Here is a 6822-nt window from a genome sequence, read left to right on the forward strand (position 1 = left end):
AGAAATTGTGACAGCGCATTACCCCAGTGCTCCGGACTGACCGTGATTAGGCCCAGGAGGACATGCCAGACCCTCTCATAGCTAACTAGGCAACGAGATGCCAAAGAACCAGAAATGCTCCTCTAATCCCCAGCCACGCACCTTATGTCCTATCACACGAGGAGGGCTGGTACGCACTTTCCACCATCCTCGCTCCTGTAACCAATATTAATATCCACATTAGCTGACCCTGAGCCTTATGAAAAAGCAAAGTTGTGGCAGAAAGTTCCATGGGTTAATTAAAATCCATACTTACCCTGGTGACAGCAGATTTTTGACCCTTTAGCTACTTGGGAGAAGTTCTTGGTTCACTGAAACTTAAAGGCCAAGATTGTGTTATTTATTATCTGTCTTATGGGAACACCTAAGAGCCCATTGGGCTAGAACAATTTCTAGCGTGACTAGTGATTGCAGGCATCCAACCCTGGACCCTTTTAATGGGGTCTGTTGTCCAGAACATTAAGTATTTGCTCTGTGAAAGCAAGGGCCCTCTAAAGAGCCTCACAGCTAAGCTCCCAAAAAATCACTACTCCCTTTTTCATAAGCCTTGACTGTATGCTACATGGGCTTTTTTTTTTTTTTTGGGGCGCTTCACTGCTGCTCAGACCAGGATCCGAGCCCCTAGAGTGAACCGAGATAAGAAGCAGAGTAGAGTTTAGAAAAGAAAAAACAAGTTTTTATTTAAATACTCTAAATAGGTCACAAAGGAACAGACACCACACTAATGGTAAAAAGATACAAGTTTATAACATCTTATAAAAACTACAGTTTAAAAGGGATTCTCATTTATCTCATCAGTAACACACGCTCCCCCCACCCCCATCGCAAAATAAGTATATTTAATTAAAAAAAAAAAAAAGACAAATAAGTAAGCCATGGGACTTTCCAGATATCACTCAGCTCGGATTCACTAACAGGAGAGTTCTTGGTCCATCTGTCAAAACAGTAGTTCTGGGACAACTCAGGGGCCACTTCGCGCCTGCCTTCAGGGATCAGTCATGCCACAGTGTGGCTAGTGCGACTGTGTTCATTCTGCTTGTGAAGAACACCTGGACAGCCATGCCCTTCTTGTTCACACACTCCTTGACTCAAGGGCAGGCCAGGGTGTGCATGTGTGTGGACTCTCTCTCACGCTTAGCTGGTGGCATGGTTTCCAATCCCTGCCCTTTGGGGGCTCATGCCAGAAAACACCCCTCACTGCAGCCAGGCGTGTGGTTTTCTGTCTGGGTGATTTTTAAATGCTCACAAAGTGGGGAGGAAATTATCCTGGCTGGAGCTGGGAAATGGCATGATCAAGGTCTAATAATGCACATGAACACTACTCTACAGCTAACCTCTTCCCTGGGCCGTTCCAGATATGGGCCTCACCTGAGAAGACATCTGAACACAAATCAGACCAGAGTCTGGTGAGCTTGTCATGCATGCACACTAGAGAGCAGGGTCCCATCTCTGAAATACACACTCACACAGTCTCCTTCCCCCCTACCCCCAACCTGCCACCAGATGTGGGCTCACTGGATACAGATGCTACAAGAAAAATGAGTTTTACATGGGTGCACGAGGAGATGAAGTGCCCATTTGCACCCCACTCCAGAGAAGCAGCCAGCCTGACGCCCATGACTCCGCAACGCACCTGCTTTTCAGCCTCGGAGGGGCTGGGCGTAGCTGCATTACTGTGGCTGCACCAGTGCGAATGCACCACGCTGTGGCAGTAAGGGGCTTGCAAGAGCATGGTTTACCCTAGCTTAAAAACAGGGGAAGCCCCGAATTGCACCAGAAAAATATGTTTACAGTGGAGGGTTGTAGTGTTTTAACTACACTCCCCAGCACAGATGAGGTGTGGACACGCCTCTTTGCTACAGTCAAGTTAGAAGCCAAGTTTACACATCGTCTTGTGTGTGTTACTAGAACTGACAACTTTTCAGTAGATTTATTTTGGAGTGCGGGTGCTAGCCAGATTGCCCTTTTGCACCCAGCTCAGACAGAGAAACTTTTGTTTCTCGTCAGTTTCAGTTGTGTTCCTTGTCAGTTTCACTGCCCCCACCTTTCTCATGCCAATTCGGCTGTAAACCAGCTAGGAAGAATAAACTCATAGTCACGACACATCTGTCAATATTACTCTTTATCCCAGGGCACAGCTCGTTAAGGGCTTGTGTATAAGGGGAAACTAAGGAAAATTAATCCTAATTAATTAAAGGTGTGAATTTATAGTGAATTAGTTAAACTGCATTAAATCCCTGTGTGAATGCTCTTATTCAGAATTAAAGTGGTCTTCATTCAATTGATCTTAATTCACTCTGGAATGTCATGACAGGTTACTTTTAAGAGCATTTAAAAATAAAAACACATGTTCAAATCACCATAAGTCACTAATTTATAGATATAAAACTGAATACTTTTTCCATGTATCAGCTGAGGGGGTTTGCAGAGCATGAGCCGTAGGTGAATCCAATGAGCCTCTTAGCCCCAGACCCATATTTTTTACTGGGAATGGAAATACCTCTGCAGAGATGGTTTAGAAAAAGGAAGCCCCAGCTGCAAACAATTTGACCTTCAGGCTTCAAAACAGCTGCAGCTTCTATAGTGCACTGGCAACCTGCAGCGTCAGCTAGATGGACGAACCCTTTCTCTAGCACACTGTGTGCATGCATCAGCTACTCAAGGAGAAGGACGGTCTGTAGCAGCAGTGACAGCAGTAGCTCCTCACCACCAGGTCAAAAAACAGGTTTTGAGAAAAACCCCAGCCACACAGACCACACACGCATCGAACTCTGCAACACTGAACGCAGGCAGCTTCAGGCCCTCAGAGGATCTGAGCAGTGAGGCTCCCACCCAACAGTTTCCCATAATTTAGAGGTCTCTGCCCCAGACCACAGGTGTTCCATCCGCTATGAAAGTTCAAAACCAAGAGTGAGTTAGTCTGTCTTCTAAACCAGCATCTGGTTTAACCGAACTAACCGTTTGCCAACACCCTTTTGCCAGTAGGACTACAGGATAGCTTGTACTGCCCCCTGGTGCTGGGCAGAAGTACAGCCAGATTGTAACAGGCGGCCAACCAATGTCACGTCACAGCCAACGCCCCAAGATCCACCCTCAGCAGTTCTACATAGAAGATTCGTGTTCCAATAGTAAAACTTCATACTTCTTTCTGCAAAAGTGAGTCAGTATAATTAGTGCAGGGAGAACACAGATACGGAGCAGTACTCTGCCCAGGGTTGGTGTCAGAGCTGGGCCTAGAACCCATGACCTTCTGACTTCCAGTCGATTGCCTTACTCATTGGGTGGGGTCAGGAGAATAAATAGCGACAGCAAACACACAACGGGACATCCCATTTCAGCCACTGTTGCCAAGGGGCAAAGGAGCCAGGGCTGAACAGCCAATCACGCCTGTTTGGAAGAGAATCTTAAGTCTAGGATTAAAGGTTTTTCTGGTGATGTTCTCCAGGCCAAGATACTTCACGTTAACGCCTCTAGGCTTTCAGTGTTGACTCCACCCATGAAAACTCGTTCTACGGATGTGAGACACTGTCAACGAGGTATCTTTTAAAGAGGTCAGGATTTCTGGGGGCCCAAAAGATTGATAGGCCAACTCTCTGTAGGAGCCAGATACTAGTTCCTCAGCGATGCTGATGTTTTGATGTGATAAGGGGCTAGGTAAAGCTGATTTCAGCTCCCTTCACCACAACACGGGGGCGTGGAAGGCAGGGAATCTCCTTTTACCAAATAGAGAGGGTAAAAAAAGTCTTATCAGCTTCTCTGATGAGCAGGAAATGTTGAGAGTTCCTTTAAATTCCATCATCGGTGAAAGAGAGCAGGGAAAGACTCGTGGAAAAAGTGACTTGTCTCCTTCTCCATCGGCTTTGACCCGACTGGACCAGCTAGAATGGTAACCACCAGTGGTTGGCCTGGAAGCTGCTTCCATACAACACTCCTACAACCTTATGCCCCACAGCCAGGTTGCAAGGCCCAACACTGTTCAAACAGCCACCACCTCTTCTGTCCAGGACAGCTTGGCCCACGAGCCTGTGGTGGAAGTGTCCTGAACTTCCTTCCCTGCTGTGCCAACCCAGGTGCTGCCAACATGGAACTCCCAGCTGAGAAGCTAGCCAGTCACCCATCCCATTGCTCCCCACAACGGAGCCACAGGCATTCTGCCTAGTGTGATTCTGAATGACGGAGTCAACGGGGCTTCCAGCGCTTCCTTGAGGAACACTATGCCTCAGTCTAACCGACCCCATGGGCGCCAGCAGCCTATGCTTTGATTCCAGCCAACACCCAGAAGCTCCAGACATACAACAGGGTGTGATTTTCTCGGGCAGGGAGACTGAAAAGGAACAATTCCAAGTCGAGGTTGCAGGGGCCTAACCGAGAATCATGCAAATGGCACCAAAAATGAACCATTCTGAAACGGTCTCCAAGAGGCGGCCTGCCTTTAACACGCAGCAGGAGCGGATCACGGAGTGTTGTAACTAACACTCCGCTCTTCCATTCTGTATGGTTACAAGCAGAGCCTGCATTTGTCTGGCCAAGAAGCAGAGGATGCCCATTTAACCTCTCCCAACAACAAAGTATGTTAGATACAAGCAGGAAATTGGACCATTGTGATTTCAGGATCTAAGGAGCTCAGGTGCCCTGAACTCACAGCTCCAGATGGACTCAGGGGAAAGGTAGTGTTTGACACCTGGGAAAGACAACCCAGGCTACCAGGTTCTACTCTAGCCGTTCCCCAAAGGAGACCACAGTGCATATGCAGACGCTGTACTCCACTGGGGAGAGATTTGGACGAAGAGCACCGCTCGAGTAAAGCATTCATACTGGTGTATCCAGCATGCAGGTGTGGAGAGCACGTGGCTGTCGAGATCCTACAAAATCAACCAAGGATGCGTCAGGCCAAGCCAGGGTGCCCTGTCCTGCGCAGGGAAAGACACAACTCTGTTCTCTTTGGAAACTGGCTTTCAGTCCCATCTTTGAGGGACTGGGGAACGCAGAGCAGAATCTGGCAGCAAGGAGCATTGCAAATCTCCCCCGACAGAGTGTCTCACTGAGATATTTGGGTAAAGGGGAAAAAAAAACCAAAAAAAAAAAAACCACATCCAAGACAGAAACCCATTCCTATTTCCTTAGTGCGCACGCACATGGGGTTGGGGTCGGGGGGGAGGAGATGAGAGAGAAGGATGAGCAGCTGGGGGCAAGGGAGGCTGAAAGGACCTAGAGACCCAAGGGAACACAGCAGCGAGATGGAGACAGAAGGTCAACTTGCTAACATTAGCAGAGCCCCCGCTGGCCTAAGAAACGTAGGAAGTATCTACCTTCGCCGGACAAGGCCAAGCTGCACCAGTGCAGAACACACTCTGCTGCTGGGAAAAGCTGCTACAGAAAGGATTTTATTTCGCTATGTAGCTCGCTACGTGGGGGCAATGGTGGGGGGGCTGCATGATTTGAACTAAGAAGGGACAGAGCCACTGACATTTTAAAGAGCATTTGGGTCATTTCCCAAGAGCACTTTGCTGCAGTGTCACTGATGCTCAGAAAGCCGAGTCCAGATTCTCACTGCCCTGTGTAACCTTCCCCTACGCTCTGCTCCCCATTGCCCCAGAAGAATTACCAGGGCACCAAATGACATCTTGGGGCAGAAACAGGAGATCTGAGCTGCAGCGATGCCAGCTGCTGTGCACAGAGACTAAGCTTAGCTCGACCTGGGCTATGGGTCATCTGGGTGGGTCATCCTAGACAGGGACAACTGGGCGGGGCTCCCAGCAGAGCACCGAGCAGGAAGTATCCAATATACTGCTGTCACTGCAGGGGGAGTGGAAGACAAGGTGCAGACGGGAACAACATCTTCCTTCCCCACACATTTGTTACCAGCCGGGAAAGGTCTGATCTTTAGCGGACACTCGCTGGGCCTGAGTTTTCAGATGCAGGGTATGAACGTGCGTTGGGAGCCAAGAGGGGGATTTGGGAGGCAGAGTCATCACTTTGGTAACAGGCTTTTTCTGGCTTGCAACACTCAGGGCTCCTGAGCATGGCTGGGGAGCCTGGCCCCCTCCCTCATGCTCATAGTTTGTTTCTTTCAGAAGAGGAAGTTTAACTGCCTTTCCCTGCAGGTCTCTTTAGCTGTTTCTAGCTCTCTCTGAACTGTGCAGTTGCTCCTGGGCCACTGGAGAGTTGCCGGAGAGATCACAGTTTATTTAAGTGGTGTCCACCCCCAAGTGGGCAGGGCACTAATGTACTGGAAGTGAAATCCGAGAGTGGGTTACATTCCCCCCCCAAATCCACAACAGACACTGCAAAGATCCATTCCTGGCTAGCCCACGGGGTCAAACACAAAGGGGTAGATCTTATCCCAAACTACAAAGCAACTGAAAGCCTTCCTGAGCATGAGCCAATCCCGGCAGCGTTTGAGGCAAGAACATTTCCGAGAAAGCCAGATTATGGGTTGCTGCCTTGAACCAGACTAGGATCTGAATTCAAGGGGGCACAGGGACATGTGGTAATGTGATCACCCCAAGCACCCTCACATACACACACACTGGGGCCAAGGAAGCAGGACAGCCTCTTGCAGAAGCCGTTCCCCCCCAGCCATGGGCTGTATACCCCGAAGCACTGCCTGTCATCATCAGGGGTTTGGGTGTTGCTAAGAGACATTCAGATTCCATGCGGGTTCACCCCCGCCACGTGTGCAGCAGCTGCTCAAGCAACACCATTTCACAAGACACTGATCGCACGAGTTGCTGGGTGTCACAAGAGTTTCAACTGAGCCCCCGCAACCGCCACCCTCCCCCG

Source organism: Lepidochelys kempii, chromosome 20 (assembly GCF_965140285.1).
Source record: "Lepidochelys kempii isolate rLepKem1 chromosome 20, rLepKem1.hap1, whole genome shotgun sequence".
Lineage (NCBI taxonomy): Eukaryota > Metazoa > Chordata > Testudines > Cheloniidae > Lepidochelys > Lepidochelys kempii.